Source organism: Oncorhynchus nerka, linkage group LG12 (genome assembly GCF_034236695.1).
Source record: "Oncorhynchus nerka isolate Pitt River linkage group LG12, Oner_Uvic_2.0, whole genome shotgun sequence".
NCBI lineage: Eukaryota > Metazoa > Chordata > Actinopteri > Salmoniformes > Salmonidae > Oncorhynchus > Oncorhynchus nerka.
In genome coordinates this window covers 46,889,691-46,907,193 of record NC_088407.1, presented here as the reverse complement: position 1 = coordinate 46,907,193, position 17,503 = coordinate 46,889,691, and the positions used below count along the sequence as shown (strand labels likewise).

General features: G+C 41.5%; 1 long non-coding RNA gene across 1 annotated transcript; it reads left to right on the top strand.

The window, feature by feature from the left end:
- Positions 1-9,076: 9,076 nt before the first annotated feature.
- On the top strand, positions 9,077-10,478 carry LOC135574333 (uncharacterized). Its single transcript, XR_010465360.1, has 3 exons — positions 9,077-9,696; positions 9,840-10,266; positions 10,450-10,478. It is a non-coding gene; the product is annotated as an uncharacterized LOC135574333 (long non-coding RNA).
- Positions 10,479-17,503: the final 7,025 nt, after the last annotated feature.

Below are 17,503 nucleotides of genomic sequence, written 5' to 3'. Positions count from 1 at the left end.
TTGTTGTTGTTGTGTGATTTGGATTAATCCCCTCTACCACACGGAACCCCACTAATCTACTGACGGAACGCAAGAGGTGGCTAATAACAGACCTCCATCCTATGCTAGCTTGCTACCGATGGCCTGGCTAGCTGTCTAAATCGCCGTGACCCCCAACCAACCTCTCCACTCACCGGACCCTTTTGATCACTCGACTAAGCATGCCTCTCCTTAATGTCAATATGCCTTGTCCATTGTTGTTCTGGTTAGTGTTTATTGGCTTATTTCACTGTAGAGCCTCTAGTCCTGCTCACTATACCTTATCCAACCTATTAGTTCCACCACCCACACATGACATCTCCTGGTTTCAATGATGTTTCTAGAGACAATATCTCTCTCTTCATCACTCAATACCTAGGTTTACCTCCACTGTATTCACATCCTACCATACCTTTGTCTGTACATTATACCTTGATGCTATTTTATCGCCCCTAGAAACCTCCTTTTACTCTCTGTTCTAGATGACCAATTCTTATTGCTTTTAGCCGCACCCTTATTCTACTCCTCCTCTGTTCCTCTGGCGATGTAGAGGTGAATCCAGGCCCTGCAGTGCCTAGCTCCACTCCTATTCCCCAGGCGCTCTCTTTTGACGACTTCTGTAACCGTAATAGCCTTGGTTTCATGCATGTTAACATTAGAAGCCTCCTCCCTAAGTTTGTTCTATTCACTGCTTTAGCACACTCTGCCAACCCGGATGTTCTAGCTGTGTCTGAATCCTGGCTTAGGAAGACCATCAAAATTTCTGAAATTTTAATTCCAAACTACAACATTTTCAGACAAGATAGAACTGCCAAAGGGGGCGGTGTTGCAATCTACTGCAAAGATAGCCTGCAGAGTTCTGTCCTACTATCCAGGTCTGTACCCAAACAATTTGAACTTCTACTTTTAAAAATCCACCTCTCTAAAAACAAGTCTCTCACCGTTGCCACCTGCTATAGACCACCCTCTGCCCCCAGCTGTGCTCTGGACACCATATGTGAACTGATTGCCCCCCCATCTATCTTCAGAGCTCGTGCTGCTAGGCGACCTAAACTGGAACATGCTTAACACCCCCAGCCATCCTAAAATCTAAACTTGATGCCCTCAATCTCACACAAATGATCAATGAACCTACCAGGTACCTCCCCAAAGCCTTAAACACGGGCACCCTCATAGATATCATCCTAACCAACTTGCCCTCTAAATACACCTCTGCTGTCTTCAACCAAGATCTCAGCGATCACTGCCTCATTGCCTGCATCCGTAATGGGTCAGCGGTCAAACGACCTCCACTCATCACTGTAAAACGCTCCCTGAAACACTTCAGCGAGCAGTCCTTTCTAATCGACCTGGCCGGGGTATCCTGGAAGGATATTGATCTCATCCCGTCAGTAGAGGATGCCTGGATATTTTTTTTAAATGCCTTCCTAACCATCTTAAATAAACATGCCCCATTCAAGAAATTTAGAACCAGGAACAGATATAGCCCTTGGTTCTCCCCAGACCTGTCTGCCCTTAACCAACACAAAAACATCCTATGAGGTTCTGCATTAGCATCGAACAGCCCCCGTGATATACAGCTGTTCAGGGAAGCTAGAAACCATTATACAAAAGCAGTTAGAAAAGCCAAGGCTAGCTTTTTCAAGCAGAAATTTGCTTCCTGCAACACTAACTCAAAAAAAGTTCTGGGACACTGTAAAGTCCATGGAGAATAAGAACACCTCCTCCCAGCTGCCCACTGCACTGAAGATAGGAAACACTGTCACCACTGATAAATCCACCATAATTGAGAATTTCAATAAGCATTTTTCTACGGCTGGCCATGCTTTCCACCTGGCTACTCCTACCCCGGTCAATAGCACTGCACCCTCCACAGCAACTCGCCCAAGCCTTCCCCATTTCTCCTTCTCCCAAATCCGTTCCGCTGATGTTCTGAAAGAGCTGCAAAATCTGGACCCCTACAAATCAGCCGGGCTAGACAATCTGGACCCTTTCTTTCTAAAATTATCTGCCGAAATTGTTGCCACCCCTATTACTAGCCTGTTCAACCTCTCTTTCGTGTCGTCTGAGATTCCCAAAGATTGGAAAGCAGCTGCAGTCATCCACCTCTTCAAAGGGGGGGGGGACACTCTTGACCCAAACTGCTACAGACCTATATCTATCCTACCATGCCTTTCTAAGGTCTTCGAAAGCCAAGTCAACAAGCAGATTACCGACCATTTCGAATCTCACCATACCTTCTCTGCTATGCAATCTGGTTTCAGAGCTGGTCATGGGTGCACCTCAGCCACGCTCAAGGTCCTAAGCGATATCTTTAACCGCCATCGATAAGAAACATTACTGTGCAGCCGTATTCATTGATCTGGCCAAGGCTTTCGACTCTGTCAATCACCACATCCTCATCGGCAGACTCGACAGCCTTGGTTTCTCAAATGATTGCCTCGCCTGGTTCACCAACTACTTCTCTGATAGAGTTCAGTGTGTCAAATCGAAGGGTCTGCTGTCCGGACCTCTGGCAGTCTCTATGGGGGTGCCACAGGGTTCAATTCTTGGAACGACTCTCTTCTCGTTATACATCAATGAGGTCGCTCTTGCTGCTGGTGCGTCTCTGATCCACCTCTACGCAGACGACACCATTCTGTATACTTCTGGCCCTTCTTTGGACACTGTGTTAACAACCCTCCAGGCAAGCTTCAATGCCATACAACTCTCCTTCCGTGGCCTCCAATTGCTCTTAAATACAAGTAAAACTAAATGCATGCTCTTCAACCGATCGCTACCTGCACCTGCCCGCCTGTCCAACATCACTACTCTGGACGGCTCTGATTTAGAATACGTGGACAACTACAAATACTTAGGTGTCTGGTTAGGCTACTGTAAACTCTCCAAAGTTAAATCTAGAATTGGCTTCCTATTTCGCAACAAAGCATCCTTCACTCATGCTTCCAAACATACCTTGTAAAACTGACCATCCTACCAATCCTCGACTTTGGCGATGTCATTTACAAAATAGCCTCCAATACCCTACTGAACAAATTGGATGCAGTCTATCACAGTGCAATCCATTTGGTCCCCAAAGCCCCATATACTACCCACCATTGCGACCTGTACGCTCTCGTTGGCTGGCCCTCGCTTCATACTCGTCGCCAAACCCACTGGCTCCATGTCATCTACAAGACCCTGCTAGGTAAAGTCCCCCCTTATCCCAGCTCGCTGGTCACCATAGCATCTCCCACCTGTAGCACACGCTCCAGCAGGTATATCTCTCTAGTCACCCCCAAAACCAATTCTTTCTTTGGCCGCCTCTCCTTCCAGTTCTCTGCTGCCAATGACTGGAACGAACTACAAAAATCTCTGAAACTGGAAACACTTATCCCCCTCACTAGCTTTAAGCACCAACTATCAGAACAGCTCACAGATTACTGCACCTGTACATAGCCCACCTATAATTTAGCCCAAACAACTACCTCTTTCCCTACTGTATTTAATTAATTAATTAATTTGGCTCCTTTGCACCCCATTATTTTTATTTCTACTTTGCACATTCTTCCATTGCAAATCTAGCATTCCAGTGTTTTACTTGCTATATTGTATTTACTTTGCCATCATGGCCTTTTTTTGCCTTTACCTCCCTTATCTCACCTCATTTGCTCACATCGTATTTTTTATTTATTTAATTTTTAATTTTTATTTCACCTTTATTTAACCAGGTAGGCTAGTTGAGAACAAGTTCTCATTTGCAACTGCGACCTGGCCAAGATAAAGCATAGCAGTGTGAACAGACAACACAGAGTTACACATGGAGTAAACAATTAACAAGTCAATAACACAGTAGAAAAAAAATGGGCAGTCTATATACAATGTGTGCAAAAGGCATGAGGAGGTAGGCGAATAATACAATTTTGCAGATTAACACTGGGGTGATAAATGATCAGATGGTCATGTACAGGTAGAGATATTGGTGTGCAAAAGAGCAGAAAAGTAAATAAATAAATAAATATAAAAAAACAGTATAAAAACAGTATGGGAATGAGGTAGGTGAAAATGGGTGGGCTATTTACCAATAGACTATGTACAGCTGCAGCGATCGGTTAGCTGCTCGGATAGCTGATGTTTGAAGTTGGTGAGGGAGATAAAAGTCTCCAACTTCAGCGATTTTTGCAGTTCGTTCCAGTCACAGGCAGCAGAGTACTGGAACGAAAGGCGGCCAAATGAGGTGTTGGCTTTAGGGATGATCAGTGAGATACACCTGCTGGAGCGTGTGCTACGGATGGGTGTTGCCATCGTGACCAGTGAACTGAGATAAGGCGGAGCTTTACCTAGCATGGACTTGTAGATGACCTGGAGCCAGTGGGTCTGGCGACGAATATGTAGCGAGGGCCAGCCGACTAGAGCATACAAGTCGCAGTGGTGGGTGGTATAAGGTGCTTTGGTGACAAAACGGATGGCACTATGATAGACTGCATCCAGTTTGCTGAGTAGAGTGTTGGAAGCCATTTTGTAGATGACATCGCCGAAATCGAGGATCGGTAGGATAGTCAGTTTTACTAGGTAAGCTTGGCGGCGTGAGTGAAGGAGGCTTTGTTGCGGAATAGAAAGCCGACTCTTGATTTGATTTTCGATTGGAGATGTTTGATGTGAGTCTGGAAGGAGAGTTTGCAGTCTAGCCAGACACCTAGGTACTTATAGATGTCCACATATTCAAGGTCGGAACCATCCAGGGTGGTGATGCTAGTCGGGCATGCGGGTGCAGGCAGCGATCGGTTGAAAAGCATGCATTTGGTTTTACTCGTATATAGACTTGTTTATACTGTATTATTGACTGTATGTTTGTTTTACTCCATGTGTAACTCTGTGTCGTTGTATGTGTCGAACTGCTTTGCTTTATCTTGGCCAGGTCGCAATTGTAAATGAGAACTTGTTCTCAACTTGCCTACCTGGTTAAATAAAGGTGAAATAAATAAATAAAAAATTCTTATTTTCAATGACGGCCTAGGAACAGTGGGTTAACTGCCTGTTCAGGGGCAGAACGACAGATTTGTACCTTGTCAGCTCGGGGATTTGAACTAGTCCAATGCTCTAACCACTAGGCTCCCCTGCCGCCCCATGAATATTTGTGTTGGAACTTGACATCAGTTGGAAAGGCAGCACATGTATCTGTTTATGTTTCTCTTCCAATGAGCTTATCATATAAACTACAACGCGAAAAGTACGGTTTACTTCACTTTTAATCATGTCAGCACAGGTAACAGCCGTTTACAGTCTTTCTTTAGTTTTTCATTCTTACTCTTCCCAATTCACTTAAACTACATTTCTTTTTTTCCCATGGGCTTCACCAGAGTACCCCCTAGTGGCTAGAACTGTATTAAGCCCTTTACATTTAATTGCTACCTGATTCAAAAGTAGTGGACAGAAATGTGGGCATACTATAATACAAGTTAAAATAAAATAATGACAAGCACATCTTGTTCTTTTTGAATTCAGGTTTTATTAAGTCAGGGTAGCTTGGTGATCATGGCCACGTGTAACAGCATTGATGTCCCCTCTGGTACCAGAACTGAATTGAGTATTACTAAACCAATATACCCTCAACTATACAGACACACAGCAATGTAGTGCTGCTGACCTGGGTTCAGGACCCACTAGGGGGAGTCACCCTACATTCTAAGGGGCAGCACGTAGCCTCAAGGTTAGATCATTGGGCCAGTTACCGAAAGGTTGCTGGCTCAAATACCAGGTCAATTCTATGGCAGCTGGGTCACCTGGCGAGCACGGGGTCAGAAGGTGATCCACCATCAATTGACTGGTGGCACAGGATGGCCCTCGCACCTAGAGTACCATCACAAACAACAAAATATCTTAAAATCTCCTAAATTGTAGAGAAAGAGATACACTTTTAGTGTGCTGTACAAGAGTGGACTTCAATAGAGTTACCATACAGTATTAGTAGAAAAGTTTTAAATAAATCACAAATGACTGAAATTACAGTATAGACAGAGAGATAGTCCTATGTGTTCATCTTATTATATTTCTACAATGCCAAAACAGTGTGTATTATTGGCAACGAAACTGAACCTGTTTGCAAATAATTAACTCTGAGAGGTCAATAGGGATCTGAGCATGGTATTTTCAAGTTAGGCCTACCTTTCCACCCCAGACCGAGTAGGCCTACTGACGCAGAAAAATGTAAGCTTCAACTGCTGGCTAATCTTCTTCCTTGGCTTAACCCAACGAGAGGTCACAAGTGTTTCCCTAAAAGCTGTCTGGCTTTAAATGTATTTTATTGTACAGAATGCGAATAGCTTAATCAATTGATAATGACAGAATTAGATTATTTCCAAATGAAACAACAATATCCCCACATGCATCAGAGTCACGTCTTTCCCAGTTATTCCTGTTTTACAGCTTGTTTCTAGCATTAAGTATCGCGGACCAAAGCGTTGTTATAGATAACTGTATATAATCACATCTGTTTGATTTTCTTCAAAATCTTGAACTAACAGTGTACTTTTTGCCCTTTTCTTTAAGAAAAGGTAGGCCTATGGCATACCCTCTCATACGAACTTAATTTCAAGTCTTAACAGACACAGAGGTGGGCTATTTAAAGAGTGATGACGGGTGGAGGAATTGACTAACATATCAATGGATATAGCAGCCTATAGCCTAATTTAATCTGTCAAACAGGTAGGCCTTCCTCTTATTTCTGAAATAGGAAGAAATAGGCTCCAACACATATCCCTATTTAAAATGGAGAGGTTTAAAATGAATAATGTTTACTCAATTTTTCATACTTTCAGCACCATGAGCTGTCCATTTCCGATTGATTGTGCCGTGGCTGCTGTTTCAAGTTTCAGCACCACAATGTAAGTTACTCAAATCTGACTTCTTGTGAGGTCAATAACTCTGATAAACCTTTTTTGATATCCTCAGAGGACCGTTATTAGCATGTTTTAACCACTCCTTCATTATTACTGAAACACGATTCAAAGTGGTAAATATAAAGATCCAGTCCATAAAAAAATTGGAGGCCCCTTACACTTCAGTGTTGTGATGCAAAAATGCTAGCAAAATGTATAGCGCATAGAATTAAAAAGGTATTGTCGGACATTATTAGTTCTAATCAGACAGGTTTTTTACATGGACAATATATTGGAGATAATTTTTGAGGCCCATGTTGACAAGATGTTGGGGAAACACTGGAGGGGAATATTGACCAACTGAGCATCTCCGTGTACATCTCAATAAACACAATAGGTGTTTTGTTACATTTCAGTCTTCTGTGAAATATTTCAAGTGTCATATTGGGGTGCAAACTCAACAATGAATACATTTAAACTATATCTGACATGTTACTGTTGTCTTCTTTTCAAGCCACTGACCATCTGTGTGAGGTGTATACAGGATGTAAATAAATGGGCATAAGCACTTGACACAGATAGTAAAAATATTGACATTTAGAAATTCAAAATGCATCTAAATATATTTAGATGTGTCTATGGAATACATTTTTAAAAATGTTTAAAAAGAATATATATGTGTATAAAATATATTTGTCTGTACAGTAAGTAAATGTAGGAAATCCAAAATGCATTTCTAAAATAAAATATATGTGTATAATATACACTTGTCTGTAACGTAAAGCAATGCAGAAGCAATAAGCATTGTAAGCGATGATAGAACACATCAAATTACATGAGGACACAAAGGAGAGATTTAATTAAAAAATCATCTTTTAATATTTTTAAATAAAAGTTTTTTAACACTGAAAAAATCTATGTTTGGCAAATCCACTCTGGTTAATTGGCCTGTTGGACAACACAAAAAATAGTTAACATTCTTGCTATCTCAGCCATTTGCTATGTTCAAGTAAAATCTCAGTTAATGATGAATGGATACAATTTGGAAGTATCTTCCAGAGTCATACCTCAGTAGGGTAGAATGTCAGGTGGCACAACCATTGGTGCCATGAGGTCAAAGTGTGAAGGAGGGAGCAAGCCAGAGAGCTGTCTAGTAAGCTGTCCAGGCCCATGGCTTGGAGGCTTTGAGTTGGTCCCATCATTCAAATGCATTGTAGGGTATCTGCTGCCCCATAGACCTGCTGGTAGTGGGAAAGGTATTAGCAGGAGATCACCAGGGACATCTATGATTGGCTGACACAGTTTTGGTTAAACCACATGTATTCTAAAGCAATATTCACCTGCTTTCATAGAGTAAGGATTCACTCCTTTGGGGACACTGCCAGTGTTCCCCTGATATCCATATGTCCCCATCGGTGGAGGGGTGGTACACACTTGTTCTGTAAAACACATCAACAATTTTTCCAAATTGTTAGTAATATTATCAGAGTTGAAATACAATGGTTGTTCACTGTTTTTAATTTAATTATGTACCTCAGCCTTGGGCTCAGTTTTGTTAACCCATCTGTGCAGAGTTGGATCCCAGACAATCTGAGGAAGAAGATATTAGCAATGTGAAGCAAGCCACAATTTCTTTGAAATAAAATCCACTCAATTGTCTCTACATAGAATATAGTGTTAAGAACCAGTTCCTAACAGATCTGTCTTTGTCCTCAGGTAGATGAACCTCCTTCTTATTAGCTCTTCCACTCCCAAAGACCCAGCTGAGCCAGCCTCCACTGTTATTGTGAACAGCAGGGGTCTCGGGCTCAGCCACCGGCCGGGTGCCAGTCTGGAACTGAGGTTTGGCATCGGAATGTTCCGGCTTGGTGATGGACATCATAGCAGGATGCTCAACATATCTAAGTCGGACATCTGTAATAAGTGGGAGAAGTCAGGCCACTCTGCTCATGTCACCATACAGAACAATTACTAGCTGACAGATAGGAACGTCTCGCTCTGATACTCTGTTACAACCCAATCTTAACCTACACGCAGTCACAGGGATTACTGGGAGGTTACTCAAGGACTCTGCGATCGCATTGTTTTGGTTGCAAAATCAACAATTCCCTGCATATTATGTGAGGGCTTACAAATTTGACCAATCACCGCACATTTACTGCATAATGGTTTAATCAAGCCACACCTCAACACAGTTTTTCCTTTGTCAGTGCATTTTTGCAACAAATGGACAAAACAATTGCATATTGCTATGCAAAATGTCATAATTGTCGCTGCAAAATCTAGCATATTTATCTGCCAATATCAAAAAATGAAGTATGAGTATGAAAATGTACACTCACTACTGTAAGTCGCTCTGGATAAGAGCTTCTGCTAAATGACTAAAATGTCAAAGTAAAATGTAGCTAAACCTATTTTATGTAGAAAATGCATGAAAGTATTACAGATATACACTCACATGAGCCGTACATTTAACCTATCACAACTTATTCTCACGCTATCACAATGGTAATTTCTTTACTAATTAGGTAAGGTTAAGTGACCTCTTCTCTTGGAATAGAAATCCACAGGTGGAGTACACGCTCCACCATCCCATTTCCACAGTGGTGCCACCATGGGGATGATGGGAGGTGGTTGTGGATGATTGTTTTCATTCTTCACAGGGACACTGGCTGTGAGGAGAATCTCCTCCCTCTCTGCAGGGACACCAGCCTTTGGGACGATCCACTCCCTGTGCGCAGGGACGCTGGCCTTTGGGAAGATTCCCTTTCTCTGCGCAGTGACACTGGTCATCAGGAGGATCAACTTCCTTTGTGCAGGGGTGAGTTGTGATGCTCTGAGGATCTTATTCTTCTGCGCAGTGATAGAAGCTGCTGGAAGAATCCCCTCCTCTTTGAAGGGATGAGGCCTGATGCTCCCTCTCTATGTGCAGGGATGAGGCCTGATGCCTCCCTCTCTGCGCAGTGATGCTAGCTGCTCGGAGAATTCCCTCCCTCGGTGCAGGGACACTGGCTGTTTGGAGGATCCCCTTCCTCTGTGCAGGGATGAGGCCTGATGCTCGGAGGATCTCCTCCCTCTCAGCAGGGACACTAGCCCTTGGGACAATCCCCTCCCTGTGCACAGGGACGCTGGCCATTGGGACGATTTCCTCCCTCTGCGCAGTGACACTGGCTGTTTGGAGGATCCCCTCCCTCCGTGCAGGGATGAGGCCTGATGATCGTAGGATCTCCTCCCTCTGTGCATTGATGCTGGCGGCTGAGAGAATCCCCTCCCTCTGTGAAGGGACACTGGCTGTTTGTAGGATACCCTTCCTCTGTGACGGGATGAGGCCTGATGCTCGGACGATCTCCTCCCTCTGCACAGCAACTTCGGCTGGTGTGATGATCTGAAGGTATAATATAGAGCATATTGTCATTCCCTAAAAAATCAACTCAATAGGAAGGTGTTCTTAATGTTTTGGTCACTCAGTGTAGATTAATCCCTAGCATATACTTTCATTTGTATGTGTACTGATACTGCAAATACACAAATTATATTAATGTTATCTACTAATGACACTCTCCTTCCCTATAAGAGAGAGAATGGAACCAGCAGAGAGAGGGGGAAACTATATTATAATACCATAAGCCTCCCTGCTGCAGGGGCATTTCCTCAAGAAAACTACAATTTTCAACTGATTTTCTTCACTTTTATTTTGTATCATTATCTTAGTTAATTTTCACATTTATTGTGTTTGGAATGGCACTGTTACTACATCATTTGATGTAAGTATGTAGGACAATTACCCATAATGCTCACTGACTGAACATTCAAAATGACCATGGCAATTATTGACGCATTCACATGCCATCGGAAACTTGGAACCTCAGAGTTAAAATGAATGTAAGTTATTAGCGTAGAGCTTCCTACTGGTTGATTCTGATACTTCACAAGTGGGAAACTTGAAATCATCATTCCATAATGAGGTAGCGAATCAGAAATGTCAGAATTTCCTAGTTCCGAATTGAAGGTTCTTCTATGATGTAGGACAGGTCAGTAACCAAATTATTTTACTGTGCCCAGTGCCCACACAGACTTTTATGGTCACACAAGTTGCCACCGGTGGATTCAAAATGAGTAGCCTAACAATTATTTACGGTGGCCCCAGTTACATTTACAACCAAATTGTTTTTCTGCGAGAAATCAATAATAGTTACACAGATAGGGTAACCGTGAGCAATTGACAGTGAGCAATGAGCAAGATAACCATAGACGGGAAGTTGACAATAGCTTATTAGTGTAAATAAATTGTATTTGTATGGTTGCAGTCCTCAAAGAATGAATTGCGTTGAATTGAATTAATCAGATCCAATGATTTACCGCCTGTAGGGTGGGGTAAAGCTAGTCATCATTATTATAATCACCATCTCAATCATTATCACCATACCATCATAGACTTATTCTTCTGTATCTGAGACTCATCTGACACTACCTTAGATATGGCAGTCTGCAACTCAATACACTGCCCCTGCATGGTGTTCAGCGTCCCCTGCATGTGGTTAATCGACTGCTTAACATCGTTCAGCAGGATCTGAATCTCAAGCCTGCAGGAAATCAGGTGGTTCAACATACTGAGATGACGAGAGGCTTCAGACCATGCCCATTGGACCATCTTTAGGATTCTTTCTCACTTAACACCAATCTTATTAGGAATGTAACTTTGTGCAGAAGATGTTACTATAGTGTTATTTAGAAGAAAAAAAGTGTACTTTGTCACACGCCAAAAGGATGACGGGATGTCTCCCTGCTCCAGTGAGCTCTGCTGGCAGGTCTTGCTCACTGTTGGGAGGAACGGGGAGACAAATTAGAGGAAAAATATCTTTGGTTGTTCAGCAATGAAACATTCATGGCATGATGGGATTTGTCCTTCCCCGTGAAAAGAATAACAGCAGCTGGGGTTTACTTTCTCACTTTTAGATAATGTAATACAATCTTTAAACCCATCAGAAGTGTAGTGCTTACCTCCATGAAAATATTCAGCCCTGTTATTTTGGGCTGCATTGTCCCAATGTTGACCACTAGTTCCAACTTGTGATGAGTTCTTGATGAAATGATCAAGTCAACATTTTGTTAGACATTTCAGAGATAGCATTAACAATTGTACATGAGTCAGTGCTTCCAGATATTGAGGTATCTTCCTTCTGAGGTATGTAAAAAAAAATCTGGTGTGTGAGTACTCACATGAAAGGTATCCATGATTCTTGATTAAGCCAATCATGTATGTGATTACCATCCTATGGGTCAGGAGCAGGAATTATTGCTACACAGCTTTCAGGCAACTTTATGTCTTGGGCCTAGATGAATAATTGAAATACAAGAAGTATTGTGAATTGGTGATGCATAATTGCATTGTAATTTGGAATATTCCATCAAAGTTGTTTGTTTTGACAGTCAAAACAACTAACTCTTATGATAAATCACTTGACGTGAGTAACTTGAATTGCCGGAAATAGCTATTATATATTATGACCTAGACACTGACTTGTGCAATGCCTAATGCATAATCTATGCATGTTATTGGCTCATCATAGTATATAGCAAAGGATCTCAGACCCCAAAAACAGCATTGGCCATTGGACTGCTCAGTCAAAACAACAAACTTTTACGATTAGTCACTTGACTGGAGTAACTTGAGTTCGGAACTAAAACATTAAAAGTAGGCTATAGCTTGACTCATATCCTTACCTTGGACAAGCGTATCTAAAAGGCCTATCCAGTCGTGCGTGAAGATACCTTTAGGCAGATAAAAGGTATACATTTAGGCAGATAAAAGCGCGGGACGGTTTGAGACACGCTCGGTATTGTGAATCTGTCACACTGATATAAAAGCACGTTTTCATTTATAAATTTACACTGTAGAATGACCTGCAAGCCAATCAGAATCGAGTTTTAAACAATACCGTGGATTCCACTGTCACGTGACTAGGGGGTGATCTAGTATATTTATTTTAAAGTTGGTACTAATGTGGTTCCCAATTAGAGGCAGCTGTTTATCGTTGCCTCTGATATTTAGGTAGCTATTTCCCCACCTGTGTTTTGTGGGATATTGATTGTTTGGGCACTACGTCCTTTGTAAGTTTTGTTATTTTCACTTAAATAAAAATGTGGAACTATACTCACTCTGCGCCTTGGTCCGCTCAATTGCAAGATCATGACAGAATATCCCACCAACAAAGGACCAAGCATCGTGAAAATGAGGTAAGGAAGTTTTGGACTTGGGAGGACACGAGACCCTTAAGGAGCATGGAAGTACATCGACGACACCGGGGACCACGGCCACAGAAACCCCAAGGTGGGGTGCACATGGAGCTGGCGGTCGAGCAGCGGGGAGTGCCAAAGCCTGTTTGGGAGTCGGAGGAGGAATTTGTTCACTGTCCAGAGCTTCCTGACCTACTGTCACAGGGCGTGACTAGGGGGTGATCTGGTATATTTATTTCTATGTTGGTGCTAATGTGGTTCCCAATTAGAGGCAGCTGTTTATCGTTGCCTCTGATTGGGGATCATGTTTAGGTAGCTATTTCCCCACCTGTGTTTTGTGGGATATTGATTGTTAGTGTGTTTGGGCACTACGTCCTCACGGTCTTTGTAAGTTTTGTTTTGTTATTTTGTTTTGTTAGTTTCACTTAAATATGTGGAACTATACTCACGCTGCGCCTTAGTCAGCTCATTTCCAAGATCATGACAACGGCACTGTTACTACAGCATTTGATGTAAGTATGTAGGACAATTACCCATAATGCTCATTGACTGAACATTCAAAATTACCATAGCAATTATTGACGCATTCATATGCCATCGGAAACTTGGAAACTCAGAGTTAAAATGAATGTAAGTTATTAGCGTAGAGCTTCCTACAGGTTGATTCGGATACTTCAAAAGTGGGAAACTTCAAATCATCATTCCATAATGAGTTAGCGAGTCAGAATTTCCTAGTTCCGACATGAAGGTTCTTCTATGATGTAGGGCAGGTCAGTAACCAAATTATTTTACTGTGCCCAGTTGCACACAGACTTTTATGGTCACACAAGTTGCCACAGGTGGATTCAAAATTAGTAGCCCAACAATGATTTACATGGCCCCAGTTACATTTGCGACAAAATTATTTTCGGCATTATTATAATCACCATCTCAATCATTATCACCATACCATCAGACATATTATTCTATCTGAGACTCATCTGCACATGGGGACAAAGATCATACTTTTTGGAGAAACAAAAATAGAACTGTTTGGCCATAATGACCATTGTTATGTTTGGAGGAAAAAGGGGGAGGCTTGCAAGCCGAACACCATCTAAACCGTGAAGCACAGGGGTGGCAGCATCATGTTGTGGGGGTGCTTTGCTGCAGAAGGGGCTGGTGCACTATATATTGAAGCAACATCTCAAGACATCAGTTAAATCTTGGTTGCAAATTAGTCTTCCAAATGGACAATGACCCCAAGCATACTTCCAAAGTTGTGGCAAAATGGCTTAAGGACAACAATGTCAAGGTATTGGAGTGGCCATCACAAAGCCCTGACCTCAATCCTCTAGAAAATTTGTGGGCAGAACTGAAAAAGAGTGTGTGAACAAGGAGGCCTTACAAACCTGACTCAGTTACACCAGCTCTGTCAGGAGGAATGGGACAAAATTCACCCAACTTATTATGGGAAGCTTGTGGAAGGCTACCTGAAACGTTTGACCAAAGTTAAAGAATTTAAAGGCAATGCTACCAAATATTATTTGTGAATGTAAACTTCTGACCCACTGGGAATGTGATGAAAGAAATAAAAGCTGAAATAAATAATTTCACAGTCTTAAAATAAAGTGGTGATCCTAACTGATCTAAGGCAGGGAATTTTTACTAGGATTAAATGTCAGGAATTGTGAAAAAACTGAGTTTAAATGTATTTGGCTAAGGTGTATGTAAACTTCCGACTTCAACTGTACCTGCAAATACTTACACAGCACTGTTCAACACAACCACAAACCCACCATGCAATCTGAGTGACGTAAAATATAGAATTAAAATAAATGTACACTTCACGAGGTGACTCGTCTCATTAGGAAAGAAAGTACAAGGCAAACGTTAGCTTTCCTTTAGCATAACACAATGTGTACATTCTGTAAATGTCTCTAAAATGATAAATGCATAACACAGTTCTCTAACACGATCACACAACGTGTCAACATCTAATGATTATAAAACTATATGGTTTCTGCCTAACATGCATTAGATATAATTTGAATTGTACATGCATAACCTGACTGCATAATTGTGACAACTCAGATTGTCTATTTCAACCCTGTTACATAGGCACCCCTGTATTTTCTTCATGCGAATGATGGGGATTTGGGCCTTGTCTGGGAGCAACATTATATCCTTCGCTTCAGACTCATTCAAGGAAAAACTCATTGTCCAGTTCGAGGTCAGTAATCCCTGTTCTGATATCCAGAAGCTCTTTTCTCATTTGCAACTGTTGGACTAATGATTACACCTTAGATTAACTAGATGCAAGGCTGTATTGAATGTGTCACTGTCTTTTTTTTGTGTGTTTAAAAAAAAATGTTTTACCTTTTATTTAAACCGGTAGGTTAGTTGAGAACAAGTTCTCATTTGCAACTGCGACCTGGCCAAGATAAAGCAAAGCAGTTTGACACAGACAACAACACCGAGTTACACATGGAATAAACAAAACATACAGTCAATAATACTGTCACCTTGATTACTCAAGAGATGGTAGCATCAACATTATGTTCAAAATAAGTTACAAATAATGCGAAAAAACACAAAAATAACACAGTTGGTTTGGAGTCTGTAAAATGACAGCCATCCCCTCTGGCACCATTCTTCCAATCCACTCTCTGACTCAATGTATCATCGATAGGTTTAGGCTACTAAATGATACTCAAATTTTCCCTGTACCCATTATGAGATTGCTACAACCTTGCCTATGAATGAAAGTTTACAATGTAGGTTGAGAGAATGCTGAGTTATCAAGGTGACAGACTGTGACCCATTCAATACTGCCTTGCCATCTAGTTAATCTAGGGTGTAATCATTTGTTTAACAGTTGCAAATTAGAGTTTCTATTGGACCAATTCAGGTATGTTTATCCCAGTTTCTTTCCATTTGCTTCAGTTTAAGAAACATTTTAACAATCTGTGGAATGAATACACCCCTGATCACAAGCAAGCACACTTCACTTTCATAGCAGTCACACTAATTATCACTTTGCTCATTGTATGTAAAACTATCTACGCACTCTCCTCCTCTCACCTTTTCCCTTCGCCTGTGGGCTTCAGTGCACAACACATTTGTCTGTGACCAGGCAAAAAAAAAACTTTCCATGTCAGAACTTCATATCATAACCACTAACTAGTACACACAGCCTAGATCGTTGTCCAGTCATAGTCCACATACTAGAACTAACGCATTAGTAACCCCCCACAATCATGCAGTACAGTGTAGTCAGAAAGCAGTTTAGCAGTTACACAGGCGCCAATAATTTAATAAAACCAAAAGCTTACCTTGACTTGGAAGAGTTCTACTGTAGGATAGCCATAGCCAGCTAGGTACCATAGCATCCCTCTCTATTTGAGCTGGGTGTATGAGTAGGATAAACTAGATAGCTAGCGAATGCAGCTAAGTGAAAGTTTTTTAATTTTTTAAAAATACAATCAAATGTAGCTAGCTCTCTTGCTTCTCCTTAATTTAGGAAGAAATTCATTGTTCAAAACTGTTCAAGTATTGTCTTTCTCATTGAGCCAACTACTCTCCACATTTTATGCACCGCAGTGCTAGCTAGCTGTAGCTTCCGTTTTCAGCTACTTTTTGTCTTGTTTTTTTCAGTATATATCCATGGCTGTAGGGTTTATCATGACTTCCATGCTTGCTTTTTATTCTTCTTAGACATAACTAAGCCAGGGAAATACTGGTAACTGAGTTATTCACCCATCCTCTTTATACAATGCATTCTGAAAGTATTTCGTTACCTTACAGGCTTATTCTAAAATGGATTAAACTGTTATTCCCCCCCTCTTCAATCTACACACAACACCCCATAATGGCAATGATGATTAGTGGAAACAGGGTGCTCCTGGGCTCAATTTTGAGTCTCATAGCAATTGTGAATTATGTAAATAAGCTATTTCTGGGGTTTTTTGTAATGCATTTGCAAACATTGCTTTGTCATTATGGGGTATTGTATGTAGATTGATGAGGAATTGTTTTTTATTTAATCCATTTGAGAGAGAGAGAGAGAGAGAGAGAGAGAGAGAATGTTGGTGGTTTCTCAGGCAGTTGGTATGTACTATGTTAGTTGTAGATGGGAGCAGCTTTGGTTGTTCTGTGAGTTTGTTGCTCAGTCAGATCCTATTTGATGTCCTGTGTTTCTCAGTGTGTTTGTGAAATTGTTAATATTATTCTGTTTAATTTATTCCAGGGGGGAAGGCACCTAGGGAGTGCTTAGGGAAGAGGCCTGCGGGCATACATATACCCATAGTATATTCACTGTCTAGGCACACTAGGTAAGACCTGGACGGACCACCCCCTGTATTTTGTTTTAAACCTAAAACAAATATGCTATGAATGTAATAACAGACCTA